The sequence below is a fragment of the Emys orbicularis genome, chromosome 3, assembly GCF_028017835.1.
Source record: "Emys orbicularis isolate rEmyOrb1 chromosome 3, rEmyOrb1.hap1, whole genome shotgun sequence".
NCBI classification, from domain to species: Eukaryota; Metazoa; Chordata; order Testudines; family Emydidae; genus Emys; species Emys orbicularis.
The window spans coordinates 117,128,540-117,156,050 of record NC_088685.1 but is presented as its reverse complement, the minus strand read 5'-3'; positions in this window follow the sequence as shown (position 1 = coordinate 117,156,050).

Below are 27,511 nucleotides of genomic sequence, written 5' to 3'. Positions count from 1 at the left end.
AGAGCTGCCTGAAGCCCTATCTACAGTGATGGTATACACAGTGAACCTGTACTGGTGGTATTGACACTGGAATATGTTTGGCAGAAAAGTCTGATGTAGATATAACATATAAGTACTCCCTAGAAATGTGAAGGTGCAATGGAGCAGACCATGGATATGGATTCAGAATATAGAGATCATCAGCTGTCGTCACCAACTAACTGTTAGCTTTGGGTGCCTGCAGACATTGCCAGTTATGGTAAGAAATCACAGTGCTATGAGAAACAAACATGCACCTAGAAAATTGATAAGTGTCTGTCAATCGAACAAAAAATGCTGAGCAGCGGAATTTAAATGTGTAAACGGAAGAAAGTGAAGAAAAATAAAAGATCTGATTGTAGCCAACACTCTCCAAGACCATGTGAAGGATATGATTGGAAAGGAATAAAATTGGAGAACAAGATGTGAGAAAATCATCCATTAGTTCATTAGATCTAACTACTGCAGATAAATTTCAGAGGTTTTAAAAAAAAACAAAAACCAATACATTTCAGCTTCTGAAATGTTCAAGAGAAGAGACATATTATTGAATAAGTATCAGAGGGGTAGCCGTGTTAGTCTGGATCTGTAAAAAGCAACAGAGAGTCCTGTGGCACCTTTAAGACTAACAGATGTATTGGAGCATAAGCTTTCGTGGGTGAATGCCCACTTCGTCGGATGCATATTGAATAAATTATTCTTACCATAAGTGTGCAATTTAAAGAGAAATATTAGTAACACAAGCTGAATTTCAGGCCTGAATGGAAGTTTCCTTTGGTAGAGGCTGTACATTTGAATGACAGATGTGCCATCTAGTAAACATCTCCAAACTATGCCAGTTTTCAGATGACATCATTTGGCATCTTGGAACTACACTTAGAAAGGCTGGATGGTCCTGGACCTAATCTGTAAGCTAATTTCTTATTGTTCCTAAGGGAAAGAGAGATGAGCCACTAGTACAGTGTTCCAGGGGAACAGTGAATCTAGTTGGTAGAAGTTCTCTATTGCGTTGTTTCCCCCATATAAGCCCTTCAGTAGGTGCTCTGTGGGATTCAGGTTCAGCGGTAAAGGAGAACATGCAGCAGGGAAATGCTCTACATCTAAACAATGTCATCACCCCACCAAGCCCACAGGACTTTAGCAGGTAAGTTAATACTGTCCCTGTCTGAAAATGTGGAATCCCGTTGAGGTGGGGTTCTGAGGACTGTGGCTATGGAGTGAGCATTTGGCAATGCAGGCTGTTTGGAGCTGTGCTGTCCTGGGGGCTGAGAGCGTTGGGGAGCTCTGCAGTTAGTGCAGAAGCAGTTGGTATCTTCGGGTTTAAGGGCCTAAACTTCCTTTCTGTTCTTGATGTGGTGGAAACTGAGAATCAGACTTCCTGAATTTCCAGTACCTTAAATGCAATAATATGGGAAGTGAATACAGTGAGCTGCATGTGGGTTAGTCGAGAACAGCAAAGCATTTTCTGGAGTGGGGAAAAGACAGAGGGAGTGAGGAAAAAAACGAAGAGGAATAGTCCACATTACAGTTTTTGCCAGACTAGCAGAAAGCACAGTCCCACCATTACTGAGGGTATGTCTACACTTACCATTTAAAGCACAAAAAGTCCCCTTTTTTGTGCTAAAACCATGGGAGCGTCTACACTTGTTAATGACTTTTTGCGGTGAAACTCAGAAGTTTCCCCGCAAAAAGAAAACCACCTTCATGAGAGGCATACAGCTCTTACCGCTGTTCTTTTTGCACTGCTGTGAAAGTGAAAACACGTTCCACCAGTGTAAACACCCTTTGGCCTCCGAAGGATAGGGTTACCATACGACCGGATTTCCCCGGACATGTCCGGCTTTTTGGTACTCAAATCCCCGTCCGGGGGGAATTGCCAAAAAGCCGGACATGTCCGGGGAAATAGGGAGGCAGCATAAGCCAGGGTCCGCCTGGCCCCAGCACGACCCGCCGGGTCCGCAGTGCAGCCCAGCCGCCCAGCTACATTGTAGCGAGCTCGGGCGGGGGAAGGGGGGGCGCAGCCACAGAAGGCGGCGAAGGGGCCGCTGCTGCCCCCCGGAGGCCGTGCGGACCGCGCGCCCCAGCCAAGCCCGCAGGACCATGGGGAGGCCGGGCCCAGCCAACGGCTTGGGCTTCCCTCACGGGCGGGGACTCCCCGGCCACTGGGGGACCCTTCCTGCAGCCCCATCACCCCGTGCGGCAGGAAGGAGGCTGCGGCGCGGGGCAGGGAGTGCGGCGTGTGCCGGGGCTGCAGGGACCCGCGCTGCCCCGGTCGCCACTGAGCATCCAAAGCCCCCGCCAGGCAGAGGCTGCCGGGGGAGCGGGGGAGCAGGGCGGGGGGTGTGTGCAGAGGCTGCAGGGCGAGGAGGAGCAGGGCAGGCAGGGACATAGAGGCTGCAGGGGCAGGGGGGCGCAGGGGCAGGGCAGACGGGGGCGCAGAGGCTGCAGGGGCGGGGTGGGTGCAGGGGCTGCAGGGTGAGTGGGGAGCAGGGGGCACAGAGGCTGCAGGGGCGGGGGAGTGCAGGGGCTGCAGGGCGAGGAGGAGCAGGGCAGGCAGGGGCAGGGGCAGGGGGGCGCAGGGGCAGGGCAGGTGGGGGGTGCAGAGGCTGCAGGGGCGGGGGGGTGCAGGGGATGCAGGGCCAGTGGGGAGCAGGGGGCACAGAGGCTGCAGGAGCGGGGGGGGGTGCAGGGGCTGCAGGGTGAGTGGGGAGCAGGGAAGCACTTAGCAACCCCCAACCAAGATCAGAGCAGGAGGGAGGAGGGGGAATGTGGGGTGCTTAGAGGAGGGGGCAGAGTTGGGGCAGGGACTTTGGGTAAAGGGTTGGAATGGGGGTGGGGTAGGGGCGGAGTTGGGCGGGGCCGGGGGTGGGGAAGGGGCGGAGTTGGGGCGGGGTTGGGGGCAGGACCGGGGCCTCGTGGAGTGTCCTCTTTTTTAAATGTTTGAATATGGTAACCCTACCAAAGGATATCCCACAGTTCCAAAAGCGACCACTCTGGCCAGCATCCCCGCTGCTCTGACGCACGGATGTCCGCCCCTCCCCCTGTAAGCCCCGGGAAGTTTGAAGCTCCCTTTCCCTTTGTTTGTAGATGTGGCGGGGAAAGCAGCCAGACAGCAGGAGGTTTTTAAGTAAAAGCCAGGAAAGAAACCAGGAAGTAATGGGGCTCCTGAGACATGAAGCAGGGCAGCCCGGGGCACTGAGCAGGGACCCAGAATGCCTTCCGCTCATCCCCGCCCCCTTCCCACAAGCCCTATCAAGAGAGCTGCACTGTGGGATAGCTGCCCTACAGCGCTGCTCTCATCAGCGATGGAAGTGCTGGTAGTGTAAACACTCTCTGATGCCTTAGGAATTGAGTGAGTACCCAAACCAGCGCTTTACTTTTACCGGTTCCCTATCACAGGCGAAATTTACAACGCAAAAACTCTGTAAGTGTAGACATACCCTGACTGGTAAAGCATTAACAGGCATCCAGTCTTCCCCTGTGCTCTGACAGCCTTTGATCACTTGTCAAAATGTTTGTCTGCAGAAGTGAAAAGGGCTGCTTTTTATTGTCACTTTTAAAGAGAAGAAGCAACCTCCAGACATTTAAAATTATTACTGAAGCAAGTCTGTAATTCAGTGTATCAAGGTGACAGTTAAGTACATTAAAAATTGGTTTCTAGGGCCAATGTAATGTATGTGTGTGTATTTATATGCATGTGCATACGTGTAGATGATACAGTAATGAAGCAGAAGAGGGGGCATATGTGGATTATTTCTACAGCCCCAAATTATTTGTCCAAGGCAGTCCAAGAAGAAGGCACCATTTTATTTACTGATTATTATAAAACTACTGGAATGATGAGAATGATCTCCTACTTTCTCATTGGTTCCTAAACTGGTCTTTAACTAAAGAAACAAAAAACCTAGTTCTGCTAACAGAACACAAAGTTGATGGCAAGATGCTAGCACTGACTCAAACTCCCATATCCACTTAATAAAAGAAAATGGAACAAATACTGCATACAAGGCTGCAGGAAGTACTAACTGAATACTATAGAAATCTCACTCCCACTCCCTTGCCTGATGCCATTTCTTGTCATGTTATGTTTCATCCAACTAAAGGCTTCAAGCACTATGAACACTAGACATAGTGCTTACTATCATAAGTAGTCTGATTGACTTCACCACGACAGGCAGTAAATCCCACTGAACTATTCACATTATTAACCACTACAACCAGTCATAAATGTTTGCAGGATCAGGCACTTTGTTTATAGACTCCTTGGGGGGCAGGGGCAATGTCCATTCACTGTTAAAGCATCCTGCACAGTTATGGCTCAGTGTAAATGCTAACTCATCGTAACAATAATAATGTGCAATTAAACTTCTCAATTTTTAACATGTAAAAAGGTAATTTTTTTACATGTTTGTAAAACTGTAAAAAATGTACCTGGCTTTTAAGAGCAGGAGTAAATTCTGGATCAGTCCAATAAATGCCCTCCACATCATTTTTTTTTAAAGCAAGAATAAATAAACATAGCTGGTGTTATTTCTACTGCCAGCTGAGCCACCATTGCATTTCAAACAATCCTGATAAGAGTTCAAGTGGGGTGGGGGAGATGGGGTAAGATCCTCCTCCCCCTACAAATTCTTTTGGTTGACCTGTCAGCTTCTATGTTACTACATTTGGACTTGAATTTCTGAGCAAGGTCAAAGCAGATTAGAAACTGCTTTCATATCTGGCAGAAATATTACTCCCTTGTAAACTGGGGGTGTTCCCTGAACTTCAAGTGGAAAAAAAGTTTCTGTCTCTCTCAACTGGCTATGGAATGGGACACATCAAGGCCTCTCTGTATTAACTAAGATTTGCACAGGCAGGTCATCTTCTTTCTATAATCTTTTTTTTCTCTCCTCCCCACCCTTTCTTGCTTTGATTCAAACTGCAGATTCTAAAAGCACAACTGAAAACACTATTAATTAACGGCAGGATTTGGAAAACCATATGATCTTCTCGTGATCTTCAGAATTCACTGGTTTTTATGTTAATTAGAAAAAATGTATTTTTTGTTTCTAAATCATCCTGGAAACTCAGCAACAGCATTACACGCAGCCAGGTGGGTACTTGGCTTTGGGAGTGACCTCAGGACTCTTACCTCTTAGTCTAATCCACATTTGTAGAGAACTTGCTCACTGGGAAGCGTGTTTTCTTTAAATGTCCAATAGTTGCAAAGAAGCAGGGCAGGAAATAGAGCAGAGAGGCAGAGAAAGAATAAAAATAATAATAATTTGCTCTTCTACCGCATCTTAAATCAAGAGGCTCTCGAGGTGGTTTATAAACAAAGCCTGGAAACACTGATATGATGAAACTGAGACACTGAGCTTAAGAGGCATGCCAAAGGTCACAAAGGAAGTCTGGGGTAGAGCCTGGGAATAGAGCCAAATATCCTGACTCTGGCTTTATTTGCATTTGAAAATATTTATAAAAATTTCCCATTGTTGCCAAGACCAATTCCAGCTCTACCAGTGTTTGGAGCCCTAGTGTGGACCAACCATCTGTGTTTTAAGCATCGATCTTACCAACACAGCGCTTGAAACACTGTTGGGCAGCCAGCAGTCCATATATTTGTGGGCTCCCGACATTACCTACAGCAGTGGAACTGAAGTGCTGGTAGCAGTGGTGGGATATTTTGAACAAAAACCCTCTAATGTAGACAAGGCCGAGAGAGACGAGCAGCAGAGGGGGTTGGGGGAAAGATGTGCAATAGCACAGAAGGGAGACAACAATTGTATTTACCAACTGGTGGGCACATGCTACAGCAGATTAACATTAAACAAAGATTCCCATTTGATTATTGGACTTCTTATGAGTGCAGCTGACCTTCGTTATGAAGATAAAGACTCAACCTGGCATCCTTGTAGCAGGTAAACCAACAGGAAGCTTTCCCTGCTTTAACTGGCAGCAGTTGTGTGAAGCCTCACTCAGCTGGAAGTCAATATTTTATATGTCTCCAGTGAAGAAGGAAAATTACTGAGGGGAGAGGGAAGAGAAGAGGGGGTGAGAAACAAAGAGAGGCAGAGAAGTATAAGGAAGGGAAATCAGCAGAGAGGGAAATACGAGGAAGGATGGGGCAGGTAGGAGGAGAGACATATGGCAGCAGTGGGGGAGACAGGAAATGGAAGCAGAGAGAAACAGAAAGGTGAGAGAGAGGAAAAGGAGGATAAATAGGAAGTGGGGGAGGTCATTTTCATAGGGTTTTGCAAATACACTGTAATTTGCTTTGTAAAATTAATGCAAAGTAAACTGAAGAGGTTTAACCAGTCTTGCTGATTATCTCTTTTGCTGCTGTGCCAGTGTTCACTTTCAGGTTGAATTGCTAATCATTGGTCTGTCTCTGTCCCTGCAATTTGTAATATTATTAGTAGACCGAATTCTCACTGTGTGTGAGTGCGTCAGGGCAGGGAGGGGAGTGGAAGCATTGCTGACAGAAATTGATTCCACTTTATCTGGCTGGCTACAAGCCTAGGTGCACCAATCTTATTAAAGATGCTAGGGCCACTAAAGGTGCAATTAGCAATTCAAAGCTGCCATTGCAATGATTGGTGAGGCAAATCCAAATACACAGGTTTATCCTGGGCACTGTCACGGTCATTCAAAACATGCAAGCTTAGATTCAAATGTATGTATATTTCTGGAAGGCTAATTTAGGGGCAACGACTCTAGTTTTCCAGTCTGACCAGAGGACTGTTTGGCAAAAGTCCAGGGTGAGAGGGGCAAAAGTGGCTTTAAGCCATCATCATGATTATGATCCATCCTCCTCCCATGATCCTGTGGCTGTCCAGGCACCATATCAGTGCTCAGCATACATTAGAGCCCCCATATAGGCTGTTACATAGCCAGAAATCAGCTAGGTACAGACACATCTCAGCCATGCCTCTGTACTCCCACCTTTGGGAAGTGAGTCCTTATAGCTAACATTCACATTATGCAAAGCTACACTACTAGCAGGGTTAGAGGTTATGACAAAGCAATAAACTTCTGCAGAGAAAGGTGTGTTCCAAGTACACAAGTAGCCATCTAAGGAAAGATAAACAATTTCTCTCTGCTGGTGGATGTCACTCTATAATTTACCTCCAGAGAAACAGTGGCTTTGCTTGTCTACAAGTCACTGTTGCATTTGTCTGTGCTTGGAAGAAATTAGAGAGCCATCCTTTGATTGTGAAGCTAAAAAAAAAAATCTGTCCAGCACAATGTCACAGCAGTGATAAAGCTATTATCAATCATTATCCGGAACTGTTCTGCTGAGCACCAGCCAACTCTTCATAAATCAAATACATAATTCAGAAGCACAATAAATCACTTTGGCCAGTTTGATAATTTACAAATGGTTGAGTTGAGAGTAATGGCAATACAAAGTCCACAAGGTAGTAAGAAAAATAAAAACTGGGTTTTAGTAAGTGTTTGATTTTCAAACATTTTCACTGGCCTAATTCTATTTGCATTGAAGTCAATGGTAAACCTCCCATTGATTTCAGTGTGGTTAGAGGTAGGCCAATGCTGAGTGCTTTTGAAAATCCCATCCTAAGAGTTTACTTGAGTTGTACACTAGGGAAGCGCTTATGTAAAGCTTTCCAATACAGGATTTCAAGTGGCAGGACACGCAGCCAATGACACATTATTAGAGTCATTACATCACATGACCAGACTCATTTGCAGCTCACACTCTGAGAGCATGACATGCACTCAGGGCCGGCTCTGGCTTTTTTGCGAGCCCGGCCGTGGCCCTGCTCTCCCCGGCGGCCGGCGCACCGCGCCGCCCCCCTCCAGGTGCCGCCCCAAGCACAAGCTTGGTGGGCTGGTGCCTGGAGCCGGCCCTGCATGCACTTACCAGCTTCTCAAATTAACCTTTTCATGGGGGTCACTCTCCACCCTACAAATCATTCTCAGGCGGTCCCTGTGGCTGTTTTGTTGGAATCCCTGTTTCCCTAATTATATTCTCTTGGATGGAAGCCATGTTGAAGAGCAGCAAGGATTATGTAAAGACCCTGAAGTTCTCTCTAGTCATTGTTCTTCTGAGGCCTTTCTTAACTGCTTGCTGTGTCTATGAATAGGTGCCTTAAGAATATCTTAGCTAGCTAGCTAAGCTCCAATATATACCTTTGATGCACTTTCCCTGTTGTTTAATCACCTAGTTTTCATTCATAAGAGCTGTCTGTGTCTGCAACCTGCAATGACTGCCTAATACCTAGCATGCAGTCCTCAATATGTTAATATTAGTATATAAGATCTCATATGATATTGGAGAGTCTAGTTGAGATACCATCTATTGCCTTATCTCCTATTTCTACTGAAATGGGAGGGTTAGAACTGCTGACTCTCTCCTGATGTACTCTTGGAAGGACCGGCATCTAACTCTGGAATGCTCTCTCCTTCAGCATGCTCAAGTGTAAATCTTGAGACATCCTTCCAATGGGAGTTCATGACTTTGTGGTTTCCTTTTTAGTTTGCGGTTTCTCGTGAGTGGTAATTTTAGCCTGTGTATGTTGGCGGTTATTTATTTTTTGAGGAAGGCCTTTTTAAAAATCAAGTTATATTTTTCAGTTCTAGCTTTTTAGGCACACCACAAAGAAAAAAAATAGTATGAATTTGTCTGTTTTGTTGAGATCTTAAAAATAGCAATAAAACTAAGGCCCTGACCCCACCCCCCCAAGTGACTGTGTGGGCTAACCCCTACACTCACACACAGCCCAACTGACTTACATAGATCTCTGTGTGAGTACAAAGGTCAATCTATGTGGAGGAAATTATAGTTTTGGGCCTAAATTGATAAACCCTCCATCAATTTATGAATCATAGGTCAGAAATTATGGGAATGGAGGATCTCTCATACTGGATCAGACCCATTTAGTCTTGTCTCTGACAGCATTCAGTACCTGACATTTCAGAAGAATAAATCAATAGTGGAAGATTATGGAATAACTTTCCCACAGAATATATTTCTTCCTAAATCTTGTCAGTTAGTGGTTGTTTTATGCCTTAAAGAATAAGAGTTTATATTAGGGCTGTCAATTAATCGCAGTTAACTCAAGCGATTAACTCAAAAAAATTAATTGCAATTAATCGCACTGTTGAACAATAAAATACCAACTGAAATTTATTAAATATTTTTGGATGTTTTTCTACATTTTTCAAACATATTGATTTCAATTACAACACAGAATACAAAGTGTACAGTGCTCACTTTATATTTATTTTTGATTACAAATATTTGCACTGTAAAAATGATCAAAGAAATAGTATTTTCAGTTCACCTCATACAAGTACTGTAGCGCTATCTCTTTGTTGTGAAAGTGCAACTTACAAATGTAGGGGGGTTTGTTACATAACTGCTCTCCAAAACAAAACAATGTAAAACTTTAGAGCCTACAATTCCACTCAGTCCTACTTCTTGTTCAGCCAATCGCTAAGAGAAACAAGTTTGTTTACATTTACGGGACATACTGCTGCCCACTTCTTAATTACGATGTCATCTGAAAGTGAGAACAGGCGTTCGCATGACACTGTTCTTGCTGGTGTTGCATAGGGTTACCATATTTAAAAAATAAAAAAAGAGGACACTCCATGGGGCCCTGGCCCCGCCCCTTCCCCACCCCAGCCCCGCCCCAACTCCGCCCCTTCCCCAAAGTCCCCGCCCTAACTCCGCCCCCTCCCCTGAGCGCCCCGCATTCCCCCTCCTCCCTCCCAGCCATGCGAAAAGGGCTGCCCGAGCGCTACCGGCTTCACGGTTTGCCGGGCAGCCCCCAGACCCTGCGCCCCCGGCCAGCGCTTCCCCAGCGCAGCTGGAGCCCGGGAGGGGAAGCGCCCAGCCGGGGGTGCAGGGTCTGGAGGCTGCCCGGCAAACCGTGAAGCCGGTAGCGCTCAGGCTTCGGGCAGCCCCCATGCCTCCGGACCCTGCGCCCCCGGCCGGGCACTTCCCTTCCCGGGCTCCGGCGGCTGCTGTGCTCCCTGAACTCCTGGGCTCTGTAAGTGCCGAGCTGCCCGAGCGCTACCGGCTTCGGGCAGCCCCCATGCCTCCAGACCCTGAGCCCCCGGAGCCCGGGAGGGGAAGTGCCCGGCCGGGGGCGCAGGGTCCAGAGGCATGGGGGCTGCCCGAAGCCGGTAGCGCTCGGGCAGCTCGGCGCTTACAGAGCCCAGGAGTCAGGGAGCACAGCAGCCCCCGGCGCCCGCTCTAAGGTAAGACAGGGAGTATTTTTCCCGGTCATGTTCGGCTTTTTGGAAATTCCCCCCGGACGGGGGTTTGATTACCAAAAAGCCGGACATGTCCGGGAAAAACCGGACGTATGGTAACCCTAGTGTTGCAAGATATTTATGTGCCAGATGTGCTAAAGATTCATATGTCCTTTCGTGCTTCAACCGCCATTCCAGAGGACATGCTTCCATGCTGATGACGCTCGTTAAAAAAATAATGCATTCATTAAATTTGTGACTGAACTCCTTGGGGGAGAATTGTATGTCTGCTGCTGTTTTACCCGCATTCTGCCATATATTTCATGTTATAGCAGTCTCAGATGATGATCCAGCACATCTTGTTCATTTTAAGAACACTTTCACTGCAGATTTGACAAAATGCAAAGAAGGTACCAATGTGAGATTTCTAAAGATAGCTTCGGCACTCGACCCAAGTTTTAAGAATCTGAAGTGCCGTCTAAAATCTGAGAGGAACGAGGTGTGGAGCATGCTTTTAGAAGTCTTAAAAGAGCAACACTCCGATGCAGAAACTACAGAACCCAAACCACCAAAAAAGAAAATCAACCTTCTGCTGGTGGCATGTGACTCAGATGATGAAAATGAACATGCGTCAGACTGCTCTGCTTTGCACTGTAATTGAGCAGAACCCGTCATCAGCATGGACGCATGTCCTCTGGAATGGTGGTTGAAGTATCAAGGGACATATGAATCTTTAGTGCATCTGGCACGTAAATACCTTGCAACACTGGCTACAACAGTTCCATGCAAACTCCTGTTCTCACTTTCAGGTGACACTGTAAACAAGAAGCGGGCAGTATTATCTTCTGCAAATGTAAACAAACTTGTTTGTCTGAGCGACTGGCTGAACAAGAAGTAGGACTGATTGGACTTATAGGCTCTAAAGTTTTACATTGTTTTGTTTTTGAGTGCTGGTTTTTTTGGTACATAATTCTACATTTGTAAGTTCAACTTTCATGATAAAGAGATTGCACTACAGTACTTGTAATAGGTGAATTGAAAAATACAATTTCTTTTGTTTTTTTACACACAAATATTTGTAATAAAAATAAATATAAAGTGAGCACTGTACACTTTGTATTCTGTGTTGTAATGGAAATCAATATATTTGAAAATGTAAAAAAATCCACAAATATTTAAATAAATGGTATTCTTTTATTAACAGCATGATTAATCGTGCGATAAATTTTTTTAATTGTGCGATTAATCACGATTAATATTTTTAATCGCTTGACAGCCCTAGTTTATATTGCTCATTTATTTTATTTTTTATCCTATCTAATGTTTATTTTAAATCTCATTTTAGACCAATATAAATATATGTGAAGAATGGCCTAACTTTATTTTTGCATTCCAGAAATAAGTCTGATGGAGAAAAGGGTGGTTAAATCTTCCAGGTTTTATTAACCCTGTATTAAAGTTGATGGTTTTATCATTTTAATTTTTATTTCCTTGGCTGCTAAATTGTATTAAGCTTCTTTGCAAATAACTTTTAAGTCCCAATCTGCCTGTCATTTGCCATGGAGCCTGCAGTATTGTGACTACCTGCCGTGCTCTAATAATAATGTGAGCCATGTTGTAACCATATTCCTAAATTGTACAATAGCTCTGCAAAAATGCCAAGGCTGGAAGATAGTGAAAGAATTATTGATTCCTATCTAGACATCTACTATAAGAGCAAGCAGACACCCAGAATGCTCCCCTTGCCCCAAGATCCTGTATGAAATGGTGCCCCATGGGTGTGTCTTCCTAACCCCTTCACAAGTATGAAGATTCAGGTGCCCTTGTAGCACTTTCCACCTCCTCCTCCTGCCCAGACCTCGCAGAAGGCGCTCTATGATCCGGGACACGTGCAGGGAGAGAATATGGTGTCTGGGCAAGAGGGACACATTGTGTCTCCTCTGGTGCCACAGAAATACAAAGAAAAGTTAACATGGCCCCAGGATATATTAACTTTTCTGAGCATCCCCCTAATGGAGTTGACAGAAAGCCACGGAGCCTCTGGGGGCCACAGGGGTTCAGATTTTCCACATGTCCGGCCCTGGCCTCCTGTGGATCCCAGGAAATCAGTCAGGTTTGGGAGTAGCTTTTCCATGGGTGGGGTGGTGGTGGGGAGACAAAAATTCTGCCACCCTAACAGGATAATGCAGGGGAATCAATTATCACCCCCAAAAAGTCCACTCCTATGCCCTGAGTTTTAACCACCTCAAGGGTCTACTGAGTTATAATCAGGGCCTCCAACACATCATTAATTACAGTGTAAATGGGACTTTAAATAAGGCACCTTCTTATGTTGGTTTCAGAGTAGCAGCTGTGTTAGTCTGTATCCACAAAAAGAACAGGAGTACTTGTGGTACCTTAGAGACTAACAAATTTATTAGAGCATAAGCTTTCTTCTTACGTTGGCAATTCCTTATGAGGTTTTGAAACTTCTACCCAGCTAGAGGCTTCCAGCTGTGTTTTTTGTTTGTGGATTTGCTTTGGGAATCTGTATAGGGGCCTATGACCTTTACAAGAACAATTGGTATTTTTAGGAGAAAAGAGAATTTCAGTTATCTGATATCTTCCCTAGATATAGGGTAATGTTGCTTGAAAGAAGAACAGGAGTACTTGTGGCACCTTAGAGACTAACAAATTTATTAGAGCATAAGCTTTCGTGGGCTACAACCCACTTCTTCGGATGCATATAGAGTGAAACATATATTGAGGAGATATATACACACACATACAGAGAGCATGAACAGGTGGGAGTTGTCTTACCAACTCTGAGAGGCCAATTAAGTAAGAGAAAAAAAACTTTTGAAGTGATAATCAAGATGGCTCAGTACAGACAGTTTGATAAGAAGCAAGTGTGAAAATACTTACAAGGGGAGATAGATTCAATGTTTGTAATGGCTCAGCCATTCCCAGTCTTTATTTAATCCTGTGTTGATTGTGTCTAGTTTGCATATCAATTCCAGCTCAGCAGTCTCTCCTTGGAGTCTGTTTTTGAAGTTTTTCTGTTTTAAGATAGTTTTGAAAAACTTCAAAAACAGACTCCAAGGAGAGACTGCTGAGCTGGAATTGATATGCAAACTAGACACAATCAACACAGGATTAAATAAAGACTGGGAATGGCTGAGCCATTACAAACATTGAATCTATCTCCCCTTGTAAGTATTTTCACACTTGCTTCTTATCAAACTGTCTGTACTGAGCCATCTTGATTATCACTTCAAAAGTTTTTTTTCTCTTACTTAATTGGCCTCTCAGAGTTGGTAAGACAACTCCCACCTGTTCATGCTCTCTGTATGTGTGTGTATATATCTCTCCTCAATATATGTTTCACTCTATATGCATCCGAAGAAGTGGGTTGTAGCCCACGAAAGCTTATGCTCTAATAAATTTGTTAGTCTCTAAGGTGCCACAAGTACTCCTGTTCTTTTTGCGGATACAGACTAACACGGCTGCTACTCTGAAACCTGTTGCTTGAAAGAGTTAACATGAGACACCCAATGTAAGATGCATGAGAATGAGTGAGTATGAATGTAGTTTACTCCTTTGCTGTTTAGAAGATTTTCTCTGTTTCTGTTTGTATCCTTGAGGTGTACTGGCACACAAACCTGAATGCTATACGAGCAGGCATATTGGAAAAAAATATCATAAAAAGCTCACATTTGTTTAAGAGGAGTATTAGAGCCTGTATGTACCCTTTTCAGAGTAGCAGCCGTGTTAGTCTGTATCCTCAAAAATAACAGGAGTACTTGTGGCACCTTAGAGACTAACAAATGTATTAGAGCATAAGCTTTCGTGGGCTACAACGAATGTACCCTGTGAGGTTTGATAATTAAAATGTATAAGATGTTTGTGCTGTTTAAGAAGGTAATTTTATTTTCTGTCTTTTTTGTTTGCTTATGTAACAATATGGGCAACAATAACAGGAGTACTTGTGGCACCTTAGAGACTAACAAATTTATTAGAGCATGCTCTAATAAATTTGTTAGTCTCTAAGGTGCCACAAGTACTCCTGTTATTTTTGCGGATACAGACTAACACGGCTGCTACTCTGAAACCTGTCAATATGGGCAACGACTGCTTGAAAGCCTGTTACTTGGGGGTCCTCTTTGAACTTGGAGAGCCCTGCAAAGCAAGAGGGTGAAACAGGAACCTGTTGCTTTTAATGTGTGAACTTTGACCCTAACTCAAAACTTGCTGGGTAGCATAGTCCTGTAAGAATCTTTTTCAGGGCTACTTTTGCCAATGTAGTTGTATTCTGCTTTTTGCTAGTGAATGGTATTCATGTGATGCCAGGTGTTGCATTAATGAGATAATATTACAATTACCCTGTCTTCACACTTGTAAAGCATACGTTGCATTTACTTTGGTATAAACAGTGGATGCTTATCCTTCAGTATTATTAACCCTAATTCAAAAACTATGAGTCAGACTCTAAAAAATCATGGTGTTGGCATTAAAAATCATGAGATTTTCAAAAATAGTAAGATTGGAGTTCTTTGTATTTGCTTTACGCGTTCAAGCTTTTCTCTGCAACCTTGAGGACCAGAAATGTACTTCTTTTAAAATGCAAGCTCAGCTTCTCACATCAAAACATGAATTCCAGGATCTGAGGCTTTAAAAAAAGGCACAAACATTGTTGGAGTTGGCAAGGTGGGGGACACTGGGCAATCTGTAAGTAGAAAGAGGTATCGTTGTGAATAGCAGTTACTGGCTAAGAGGGAACACTGGAGGTGGATAATATGATTCTAGGAGAGAGCAAAAGAACAATGATCTCTTTGTGTTATAGACAATCAAACTGCTTTCTCAAACTGTTTTTGTTGCTCTTTTATTTATTTGTATTTTTCTTGTTAAGAATGAAAGAAACAAAGAAATAAATTTTTGCACCAGTTCCTGGCTATGTTGCTGATAGAGATCAGCGCCAAACAATCTTCATCTGAGCATAAACAGTATGGAGACATTACATTCACAAAACATTAAAAGTGAGAGAAGACAGCCTATACAAAGAGCTTGTCTTGTCATTTGCAAAAGTTGCCTTTTAGTACCGGATACAGCTACTGCTTTTGTCAGCACAGTGCATCTCATGTAAAAATTATAGCTCTGTTTCATGAGAGCTGAGAAGTGACAGGAATATAACGTTTGCATTTCCATCCCAAAAAAGGAAAGTAACTAGACATACAGCCTTACCATTATATGTTATACAAGCCCATTTGTCAAGTAGTCAAAGATCCCAATCACTGTTTCAATCTGGCTGGTCAGTCTTAGACTTTATAAAATATTCAGATACTGCCTGAATTTAGTTTATTCAGACAAGCCCTTACCTTAAGAAGATAGGTAAGTGTACTAAAAATAAGAGAACAGTTTAAATTTGGTGGTGATTTAATGAACCAGTACTTCAGTGTTTCTTTTCTGTTTGACTGTAAAGTGATTTTAAAAGACAAGGATATGTATCATGGGGCAAGTGTCATAATTGATTTTCCTCCTAACTCCAAACAAACATAAAATTATGAAAAATTATGCTGAGCCTCCACTAGTGAAAAAGAATCCCAGTGAATGTGATCCAAAATTTAGAGTTAATGTACATTTGGAACAGTTAGGCCAGGTCTACACTACCGCGGTAGTTCGACAGCTGGCAATCGAACTTCCGGGTTTGATTTATCGTGTCTGGTCTGGACGCGATATATCGATCCTGGAAGCGCTCGCCATCGACTGCGGTACTCCAGCTCGGCGAGAGGAGTACCGCGGAGTCGACGGGGAGCCTGCCTGCCACGTGTGGACCGCGTCTGAACCGCGGTAAGTTCGAACTAAGGTATGTCGACTTCAGCTACGTTATTCACGTAGCTGAAGTTGCGTACCTCAGTTCGAATTTGGGGGTTAGTGTAGACCAGGCCTTAGATGGTAATCTCTGAAGAAAACATACAAGTGTCATTCATACATTGTACAGATTATTATTGGTGGAGCTGGTGGCAGTGCCCATCTGGATACACTGATTCTGGAATAAGAGCCCTTTTTTCCATTTCCCCTTGGAGACAAGTCCTTAATGTGATTGTAAAACTATTCGTAACTATATAAATTGTGCATGATGCCAAAGCGAACATGCTATCAAACATAGTTAAAAGCAGTGCTCAAATTAAGGGGGAAAAGTAGGGGGGGCCCTGAATGTCAAATGGCTCATTTATTTCTCACAACTTTCTCAGTTGTGAGAAATAAGGGGGCTATAAGGCAGAAGTGATACTGCCCCTAAAAGTAGTAATGGGGCCCTCTCCCCACCCCAATAATGCTGCCCACGTTTTGTTTACAATGCCACCTGAAAGTGAGAACAGGTGTTCACATGGCACTGTTGTAGTCGGTATTGCAAGATATTTACATTACAGATGTGCAAAAGATTCATATGTCCCGTCATGCTTCAATCACCATTCTAGAATACGTGTGTCCATGCTGATGACGGGTTCTGCTCAATAACTATCCAAAGCAGAGCGGACCGACGCATGTTCATTTTCATCATTTCAGTCAGATGCCGCCAGAAGAAGGTTGATTTTCTTTTTTGGTGGTTTGGGTTCTGTAGTTTCCGCATCGGAGTGTTGCTCTTTTAAAGACATCTGAAAGCATTTTCCACACCTCGTCCCTCTCAGATTTTGGAAGGCACTTCAGATTCTTAAACCTTGGGTTGAGTGTTGTATCTATCCTTAGAAATTTCACATTGGTACCTTCTTTGCGTTTTGTCAAATCCGCAGTGAAAGTGTTCTTAAAATGAATGTGTGCTGGATCATCATCCAAGACTGCTATAATATCTAATAACCATGCAGAGTCCCACTGAAGTCAATGGAGTTCTGCACACCCACAGGAGTCAACTCAAGCGGATCTGAGTGCAGGACATCTGAAAGACATCTGAAAGCATTTTCCACACCTCGTCCCTCTCAGATTTGGAAGGCACTTCAGATTCTTAAACCTTGGGTTGAGTGTTGTATCTATCCTTAGAAATTTCACGTTGGTACCTTCTTTGCGTTTTGTTAAATCCGCAGTGAAAGTGTTCTTAAAACGAACGTGTGCTGGATCATCATCCAAGACTGCTATAATATGAAATATATGGCAGAATGCAGGTAAAACAGAACAGGAGACATACAATTCTCCCACAAGGAGTTCAGTCACAAATTTAATTGACGCATTATTTTTTTAACGAGCATCATCAGCATGGAAGCATGTCCTCTGGAATGGTGGTTGAAGCATGAAGGGACATATGAATGTTTAGCATATCTGGCATGTAAATACCTTGCAATGCTGGCTACAAAAGTGCCAGGCGAACGCCTGTTCTCACTTTCAGGTGACATGGTACATAAGAAGCAGTCGGCAGTATCTCCCGTAAATGTAAACAAACTTGTTTGTCTTAGCAATTGGCTGAACAAGAAGTAGGACTGAGTAGACTTGTAGGCTCTAAAGTTTTACATTGTTTTGTTTTTGAGTGCAGTTATGTAACAAAAAAACCCCCTACATTTGTAAGTTACACTTCCACAAGAAAGATTGCACTACAGTATTTGTATGAGGCGAATTGAAAAATGCTATTTCTTTTATCAATTTTACAATGCAAATATTTGTAATAAAAAATAATATAAAGTGAGTACCGTACACTTTGTATTCTGTGTTGTAATAGAAATCAATATATTTGAAAATGTAGAAAAAATCCAAAAATATTTAATAAATTTAAATTGGTATTCTATTGTTTAACAGTGCGATTAATCACGATTGTTTTAATTGCAATTATTTTTTTGAGTTACTCGAATGAATTAATGCGATTAATTGACAGCCCTAGTAATCATATAATTATTAATACGGATTCATAAATATAATACTTATGAAATAATTGAAATAGTCAAACATTGTATTAATAATAATTTAAAAATCCTAGTAATTCCCTCCAATGAATTTCCTATTGCATCCAGGCCACTCTATTTCTGTCGTGTTTGGACTGAAAGCTTTTTGGAGCAGGCCCTGTGTGTATCTTGTGTCTGCTACAGCATGGAGTACATTGTCAGCACTTAGGAAGGTGCTAACATTAATACTCAAACTTTGTGCAGAATCAACAATGCTCTGAGCCGGTTAACATTGTGGTAAAAATCTGTAGTGTAAAAGATTCCTTAGAAACCTAGAGATTGTATTTCAGCCCTTCAGATCCCTGCATGAATGGAGGCTTATCCAAACTTTTATTGCAAACAAAACTTGTCTAAGCACCTCTACTCATATTGTGAACAGATAAATATGGAAACAAGAAAGCTCAGGTGGGTGATTTGCATCTTAAGAGGAGGGGTAAAATTGCCCAAGCAATTAGGGAGATAGTGGGGCAGATTTTCTGCTAGGCCCAGCTTCCATTCCCCTCTAGCATTAACCTCAACTCCTTAACATGTTTTAAAGGTGTTAAACCCTGTCTACCCTAGTGCTTAAAAACATGTTAGTTAAAATACATTAGCTGACATATTTTTAAACAAAACCTGTTTTCCTAATTTGGACATGACCCTGATCCTGCACTCAGATCCGCTTGAGTTGACTCCTGTGGGTGTGCAGAACTCCATTGACTTCAGTGGGACTCTGCATGGTTATAAACAGTCTGCCTACCTAAATCTCACTGCAGGATCACGGTCGATAAAACTGGCAGAGAATGAAGAACGAACAAGTAAGGTTGCTGAGAGTGTATAAAAAAGGTAAATTTATTGTTCCTGGTTCTTATGTGCGAGAGGAAAGGCCCCTCATGCCCTCTTCTCCCAAGCACCTGTGCAATGGAAAAAGAATCTAGGCTTAATCTTAACAAAACTGTTAAGTCTTAAAATAAAAAAGGGGAGGGGGCCCCTGAGTCTACTTCTTGGAGCAGCAGCCTGTATTATTTGCATAACCTAAATCTATATTGAACTAACTTTGATTTATAAGAACTCAAAAAGTGTCCAAAACTGCAACACTTTTTATTTTATTTTATTTTTCCCAAAAACACTCTCATAACTTTAAAAAGGGCCAGGCTGATTTAAACCATGTTTGGAGGGGAAGGAGAGGGGGAAAAGTCAAAGTAAAATAAAAGTTGTCCCCAAATCCTATGATCTTGAATGTGACATTTCATTCCATTCTGCAGCCTGTTTTCAGGGCTGAGCTTTAAATCCTTGGAATTAGTGTTTATACTGGACATGTTGACAGACCCATAAATACAGAGGCTCTAGTGAGTGCAGCTATGTTCAACATTTCTTTTTGAATCACACACTAATTTCTTATCCAAACTGAGAGAACATTCTGTTGCTAATACAGTACATAGGGATATTTTACGTTGCAAATATATTTTATTTTCATTTTTGATCATTTTAGTTTCAATGCCATCATGTTCTGGGTCCAGAATTGTTCTACAATGTCTCCATTTCCAGTGTTCAGTGTATTCCGAACCAGAGTTATTTGATCATTCACACCCAGAAATAAATAGGTGTAGGGGAGATTTTCAAAGACACATAGGTCACTTTGCTATCCAATTCTCATTGAAAGCTAATGGGAATTGGGCACTTAGCTTCCATTTTGTGACTTTGAAAATCTCCCTCTTCATCTTTACATACTGCATACCTTTTGTGTGACCAAAATTAACAGAGAATCTTACCATTAAATATAATCCTATTAAGTTGGTTAACCATTTTTGTATTGCAAATAAGTTTACCCAGGTGACAGAAGCTAAAGGGTAGGTGTCTGGGAATGCTTGTCTTTTAATATCCTGTCATTGTTATAAGAATAATTCTCAGGGCAGGGTGGATTTGGTAAATATTTACTCAGTTTGTGCCAGCTCTCCTGGTTATGTCTAGACTGACTATGAGAATCCACAACTCTGCACTTGAAAAAATGAAACCGATAAATAATTCAACACTGGTTATTGAAATCTGATATAAGGCAGAATCAGACTGAATAAAGCCAGTTTTTTAAGGAGCATCACGGAGTTGTTGCCTAATGTCCCATACAGTGTATCCAAAAAGGAATTCACTCAGATAAAAATACGCTTTTAAGCAAAATTCCAGCATATGATCATAGTCTGTGATACAAATGTATAATTTTACACTATGAATAAACATTTGGGGATGATAGCATCTAAAAACTACCTTTCCCCTTCAATTTTCATATACTCATACTTTAATTTCCTGACCTGTAAGTGGCCACATTAATCCATAATTCCACTTTTGGGGGGGGGCGGGGGGAGATCTCTCTGTAGATGGCTATGAAACTGATCAGACATGGGAGATAATGTTATTAAAGGTGCAGTTAGTCTTCAATGTGAGCACAGACTTGGTGGTTAGAAGAGCTTTCATTGATTTCATAATATCACCTGTTCTTCTGGGAAATCCTTTCCTAGGGTCTGATCCTATTGTCACTGATGTCAGGGTTAAAACTCCTGTCAATTCAGTGGGGCCGGATGAAGCTTCTAATGCACAAAACACACACTGACTGCATACATTTCTTTTGTGAAGGCCAGTTTCTGAGGGTGTTTCATAGGAACAAAGTAATAACCTTCAGCAATCAAGTATGCTTAAAAGGAAGCTGTCCAGTTGATTTAGGGTCCTATGTAGGTTTTGTAAAATCTCTGGTCAATGGAAGTGTCTCCATGATTTATTTATTTTTAATCCAGTGAAAACAGACATTATGGTTGGATTTAAACATTTCCTTGCTGTGCTTGCTAAGGCAAAAAATTGCAACATTGTGTAAGTGCCTGCCCCCCAGAAGGGAAAGAGACTAGAAACAAAAATAAAACTGATGTCTATTTACACAGCCCAAACTAAGTGAAATGCAAAAAATAAACATCAAGCATTAATAAAGAAATTAATAGTGAATGACTCTTGAAAATCCAATTTATAATCCAATAACACAGGTTGTTTTTAAAAAAATCTGTTTAACCTGACACCATTTCTCTTTCAAAGGAGCCTTCTCTAGCAATCCAGGGGAGCAGAGAAGCATTACATTCTGTCAACAACTTAATCAAAACATGGTAAGTGTTTGAAGATAGCTGAAATATGAATTATGTGTGTTAAGTTTGACCTCCCAGGCAAAGTAAGACCACCTTGTGGAGTTGGGAATGTTAGTTTTTGCATGCTTGACCTGGGAAATGTACTTTTCTGTATGAACTTCAATGTAATCTTATTTAATTGGCTTTAAAAAAAAAAAATCCCTGCACAAGAGATTAATGAAGAATGCTTGAAACAGAAATAGAGGCCTGGGAAAGATATTCTTTTTGATTCCCTGCATCATGCCAAGCAGTGTAATGGGGAAGGGATGGAAGTCCCATCTAGCGGAATCAGGCGAGTGGTTCTATACTAGCTAAAACATATATAATTCAAACCCCCAGAAGTGAATGACAGTTTTCCAAGGATAGTGTTATTCAAATGTAAAATAGATTCCCCAGGCAATTAAAATGTATATAAATTAAATCTTGATGGATGGTCTTCTTGTGAGGAAATCCTGCCCAGTTCCCTCTCCCAGTACAGCCTCTTTAAGGTGATCAGGCACAGGGTTGCTACCTTAAAAGGAGATTCTGGTACTGTAGGGAGGTAACAGGCCATTGTGCCATACTCTTACAGAAGAAAGATTGCTTGTAGTGGGAGGGGGCGTACACTGGGTGAGGAGACTTTTGTAGCAAATTTCACAGGGCCTATTGAGAGGAACAAGGAGAATATTTTGTACCTTTTTGATAGCCCTTTGCCAACTCTGTTTTTCCAGATCACAGCTATCAAGAAATCCATTAAACTTTACTTACTGGGTCAAAGGAATATTAATCACAGAAATTATAAATTTATGGATGCTGAATAACTTTTAAAAATAAAGTGCCATTAGAAATTAGATGTTTTCTTTTTCATCCCCAGAAATAGTTATATTTCATGCGCGTGTCACCTTGCCACTTGATGGCTGTAATTGTTTGTTTTTTTCTGTTAATTCTGACTGTAATATTAGACCTTGTCTACATGAGGATGTTGCACTGATTTAACAAAATGGTTTAAAATCACACCTTTAATTTAAGCCCGTGCAAAATTGGTGCAGGCACTTATTTCGGTTTAAACCAGGTTTATTTTGATTTAGCTTCAGTCAGTTAGCAACTGGCTTAAGCTACACTGAAATAAGCCATTTTTAGGCCTAGTCTACACACACTTTTTGTGCTAGTATAATTATTTTTATTAGAGGTGTTTTTTACCAAAATAATTATACCAGGACAATCCTAGTTCGTGTGCTTATACCGGTATTGCTTATTTCCTTTCTTGTATGGAAGTGTAGTTAGACTGTACAACTTTTGTGTGGAGACAAGACCCTAAACTGAAATAAGAGCATCCACACAGGAGTTTGCAGTCATTTAACTAACCTGATTTAAAAACTGATTTTAGTTAAACTATTGCAACTCTCTCATATAGACTCAGGCTACGTCTACACTTGCAGATGTAGAGTGCCAGGAGTTAAACCAGCCCTCGTAGACAAGAGCAGCGAAAGCGCTGCTGTGTGTTCACACTGTGCTCCTTGTGACTGTAGAGCATGTTCACATTAGCAGCTCTTGCAGCGCCACAGAGAGCAGTGCATTGTAGTAGCTATCCCAGTGTGCAAGTGGCTGCAGCATGCTTTGGAAAAGGTTTGCAGTGCCTAATGGGGCAGGCACAGCATCACATGATGCAAGTTTCCCAATCCCATTGTTCCATGGGCATCCTACTAGATTGCCAGTTGCTTTTCAAATGAGGGGGTGGGGAGTGTGACAGGGAGCGTGTTGTGTGTATGTGGGGGGAGAGAAAGTGTGTTTTGGGGGACAGAGCATGTCACCATGCTGTCTTGTAAGTTCAGACAGCGGCAGGGGGAAGAGAGAAACCTGACATCGGCCCCCACCCCCTGCCTCTCTCTCTCTCTCTCTCTCTCTCTCACACACAGATACACAGACACACACACACACCTGCCTCTGCAGCAGGAGCATTCCACAGTAATGCTTTGCTTTGTGTCCTGGAGCAGATAAGCATGCAGGCTGTCAGAAACGGAGCTTTGAAAGGGAATATCCGCATGCCTGCAGTCAAAACAATGACCAGAGTGGCCACTTGACTTCAGGGGATTATGGGACATTTCCGGAGGCCAATCACAGCGCAGTAATGCAACACGTCATCCACACTGACACCCTGGCACTCCAGCCTGAGCGCAGCAAGCTCTATGCTTCTCGTGGAGGTGGATTACCAGGGGTGCTCCAGCTGCAGAGTCCAGGTGCTCTAAGTGCCTTGCCAGTGTGGACACCTCAGGAGTTATGGCGCCCAAGGCTGATTTAATGCACTCCAACTTGCAAGTGTAGACAGGGCCAAAGCCTTATAATCAGGCCTGACTGACAGATTCTCATCTCAAGAATATTGTTGGGAAACGTATCTTTCTCATCAGAGTTAACTGGGTGATTTTAATTCATGACTTTATATCAGGTGATCACTGTAATTTTGTTTGTTGGATTCTGCCACACTGATATGCAGATTTGAGTTTATTCAGAATTCAGCTGCTAGATTTTAAACTAGGACTGGGTGAACTCAGCACATCGCCCCATTAGAGTAATTACATTGGCTTCTAGCAAGATGTTATGTGGACTTTAACATTCTACTTATGACTTCTAAGAAATGTCCTGGGCTGGTCCTTCATTTATTTCTGATTTGCCTGCTTCCTATTCTCTTCCGAGCTCTCAGTCAGTGCTAACAAAAGGTCTCTAAATAAATGCTCTGATCTGTTCCATCTTTGAATTTGACTCTTTGCAGACTGAGTATACGTATGTTCTTGTAATCTTTTGTTCCTTGTCTAACATACTAGAACACCCCACTTCCCGGCTGTTCATTTTGAAGAAGGTATGACTAAAATTAACACAGAACGGCAGTCTTTCCAGCTGGGAGTGATGTAAACAAGTTAATGCAATTAATGCAAAACAATAGTGCATGATGTTACAATCCCTCTAAGCAAGTTTGTCTGAAGTATGGAAAAAGCCAGCATTCTAAGGGTTAAATTCTTATGGTGCCAAGAGTTTGGCCTTTGTGAGCCTTATTTGTGGAAGTTGTTATCTTCTGATGTCAGGAACTTAGATACTCGCTGGTTTCTAAATCTCATTTTAAGATTTTTCTTTTGTAAAACATTGAGACATCTTGGCTCTGATTGTCCTCCCCAGAGCAGTACCTGGAAGGACACACTGCTTACAGATCTCCCCATCCCTCTGTGGAAGAGAGGGTCAGCTGCCTCTGCAATACTCTTCCTACCCCCACCAGACCCTATAACTGTGGGTCTAAGGTCAGTTCTGGTGGAGGGAGTGCAGAGTCACTGGGCAGGCCTGGGGAAGGACTAAGCAGGCTGAGTCAAGGGGGAAATGGCCCACTGGAAATTGGGCTGTATGGTCTTTTCCATGAAGCCCCTCTTTGGGGGTTTCCCAGGGGGAATCTCTCTTAGCATGGCTCCAGTAGAGTAGTGCTGCCAGGGAGACAGAGACCCAACAGGGACCAAAGCAGGTAGAGAGGCCTTTGATATGGACACCTCTGGCCTCCTGTTAGGGTGACCAGACAGCAAGTGTGAAAAATCGGGATGGGGATGGGGGGTAATAGGAGCCTATATAAGAAAAAGACCCAAAAATCGGGACTGTCCTTATAAAATCGGGACATCTGGTCACCCTACCTCCTGTAGATCCCTGCTTAGCATCAATACAATTCAAACTGCAGCAAACAGCAACAAGTGACAGATAGGGTTACCCAAAATAGATTCCCAAGGCAATGAAAACACATATGGCTTTTGAGGACAAGCTCATCACAAATTAAACCCTGGTGGAGGGTCTCCTGGTGAGGAAATCTTGCAAATTACCCTCTCCAGTGCATCCTCTTCAGGGTGATCAGGCAACAGCAGTGAATATTACTGGCTGTTTTCACAGGCAGTGGTGATTTTAGCTAATATCTCACTCCTGAGGGTGACGAAGGAACAAAGAATCCAGTTGCTGGTGTCCCAAAGCTGCCCAAGCCTGTATGCCACTAGCAATGGTGCCAGCCGAACTCATGGCAGAGTGGTGTGGGAAATAGTGTCCTATCATGGTGAAAGAATTACAAGGCTGCCATCCCTACAAATCTTTCGAGAGGATTGCAGAGTATCTTCATGAATTCATTAAGATCTCTCAGGAGGATAAAAGGGGCAGCCTATTCAGATTAGCAGCGTACTCTACCTGCGTCCCCCACTCTGACTTTCCCCAACAAGCCGGAGAGTGGATGCTGACTCCATCTCTGTTTGCTCCACACAACACTGCTCTGATGTGATTGTGTAACTGGCCTGCCCTATAATCCTTTTTAGAATTTGTTTCCTAACGTGTTAGTTATTTTCTAACGTATACCAGCAAAGCAATGAAAAGTCAATACTTTTGTCTTAACTTGTGGATGGGCTGGATGCCATTTTTACATGGCTAACCAAGACAGGTGGGAGAGGAAAGTGTGGGGAGGAAGATGAGGTTTGAGGGAAAGGAAAAGCAAAAAAAAGGCAAGGAATAACATATGTGTACACACTTACCGAGTCCCCTTCTCTTTCATTGGTGGGCTGATCTGCACTTGCCTGGTGGAACTGGCTAAACTCCTGCAGCGTTCCTGGCTCACAGCATGGTTTGAGTCCCCTCTTCCATGTTAGCTCCATCTTGAGCTCCTCCAAGGTATCCACAGTCATCTGCGGGTGCTGGTGGGGTCACTGCCCAGTATGGCATGCTGTTAGTTAGAAAAGCAGCCGGTCCACAGGGCAAGATTTCTTCTTGTCCTCTCCTGCTTTGTGGTTTGCCTGGTGTAGTTCCTTCACTTTGATGCGGCACTACTGCTGATCCCTGTTGTGCCCTTTTACCTGCATCCCCCGTGCAATCTGCTCATAGATGTTGATGTTTCTATGGCTGGTCCATAGCTATGTTTGCACAGCCTCTTCTTCCCACAGATTGAGGAGATCCAATATTTCTTTCCTGATCCAGGCAGGAGCTCATCTATTACCTTTGTGTGCATGGAGCAGGCATGGTTGGTTGGGTAGTCGGATGCAAACAAAGGTGAGCAGCTAGGTGTGCTCACCAAGGTAAGCAATCAAGAAAAGGCATTTCAAAAACATGCAGGAGTTTTAAAGGGGGAGAGGGCAGCTTAGTAATATATGGAGAAGGGACCCTGAAAGGTTATTGAGTCCAGCCCCTTGCCTTCACTAGCAGGACCAAGTACTGATTTTGCCCCAGATCCCTAAGTGGCCCCCTCAAGGATTGAACTTACAACCCTGGGTTTAGCAGACCAATACTCAAACCACTGAGCTATCCCTTGTTTCTGGTCTCTGTGACCCCTGGGCAATGACCAGGGTAGTCACTGTCGCGGGGACAGGGGAATGGTGGGACAGCTGCTAGCAGACTGTTAGGGCCAGCACAACTAATGTGGTGTCTACACTCAGATTCCATTGCCCTAAGTTAAGCAGGTTGAGTGTGGATCTCTGTCATTCGGGGAGGTGGTGTTACTGCATCACTCTACATTGGCACACTTATGTCTGCAAGAGACAAATTTTTGTGTAGACACATGCTAGGTTGACAAAAGTTGACTTATGTCAAACCTTTTTTAGTATAGACCAACCCTAACAGTATGTGCCAAATGCAGCCCAGTCACCCTATCATTCCATTCATTTTGATGGAATCTGGATAGAATAACAGTTACCAGGCCCATCATCGCAAGGTGGGGCAGATGTCCTGACCAGGGCTGAAATCAGGGGCACAAACAAAGGGAGAGAGAGTGCAGAGAAAAGAGGAGAAGACCAAAAACTGGAGAGAGGCAATGGGATTGCAACAAAAACGGAGAGAGAAGAAAAGCAGAGGAAGAGAAACAAGTGGTTAGTCATCCAATCGTTTTCACACCAGGTCAAAGACAAAGTGAGGCGGTAAGTACTTTAAGCAGTGCTTAATTTGTGCCAGCAGGACTTGCCAGGGCTGAGCCCCGGCACCTCTGGGCTTGCCACGTCAGTTATGAAAGTAAAAAAATTGCTTGAGCCCCAGCGCCTCTTTCATTACAAATTAAGCACTGCCTGTAAGGGAGGCAGTGGGCCTGGGAGATGCTGTGATTTTTGCAGCCCTTGCAGATGCTGCAGAGAACCATGAGTGAATGGATTAGCATCTATCTCCCTTCCTTTGGTTGTGGAGCTGTATGTGTGTGTGTTTATGGTGAGGCAGGCATTGGCGTTTCAAGTTCTTCCTTATTTTACAGATTTAATCTTCACGCTCAAATGTTTGACATACGAG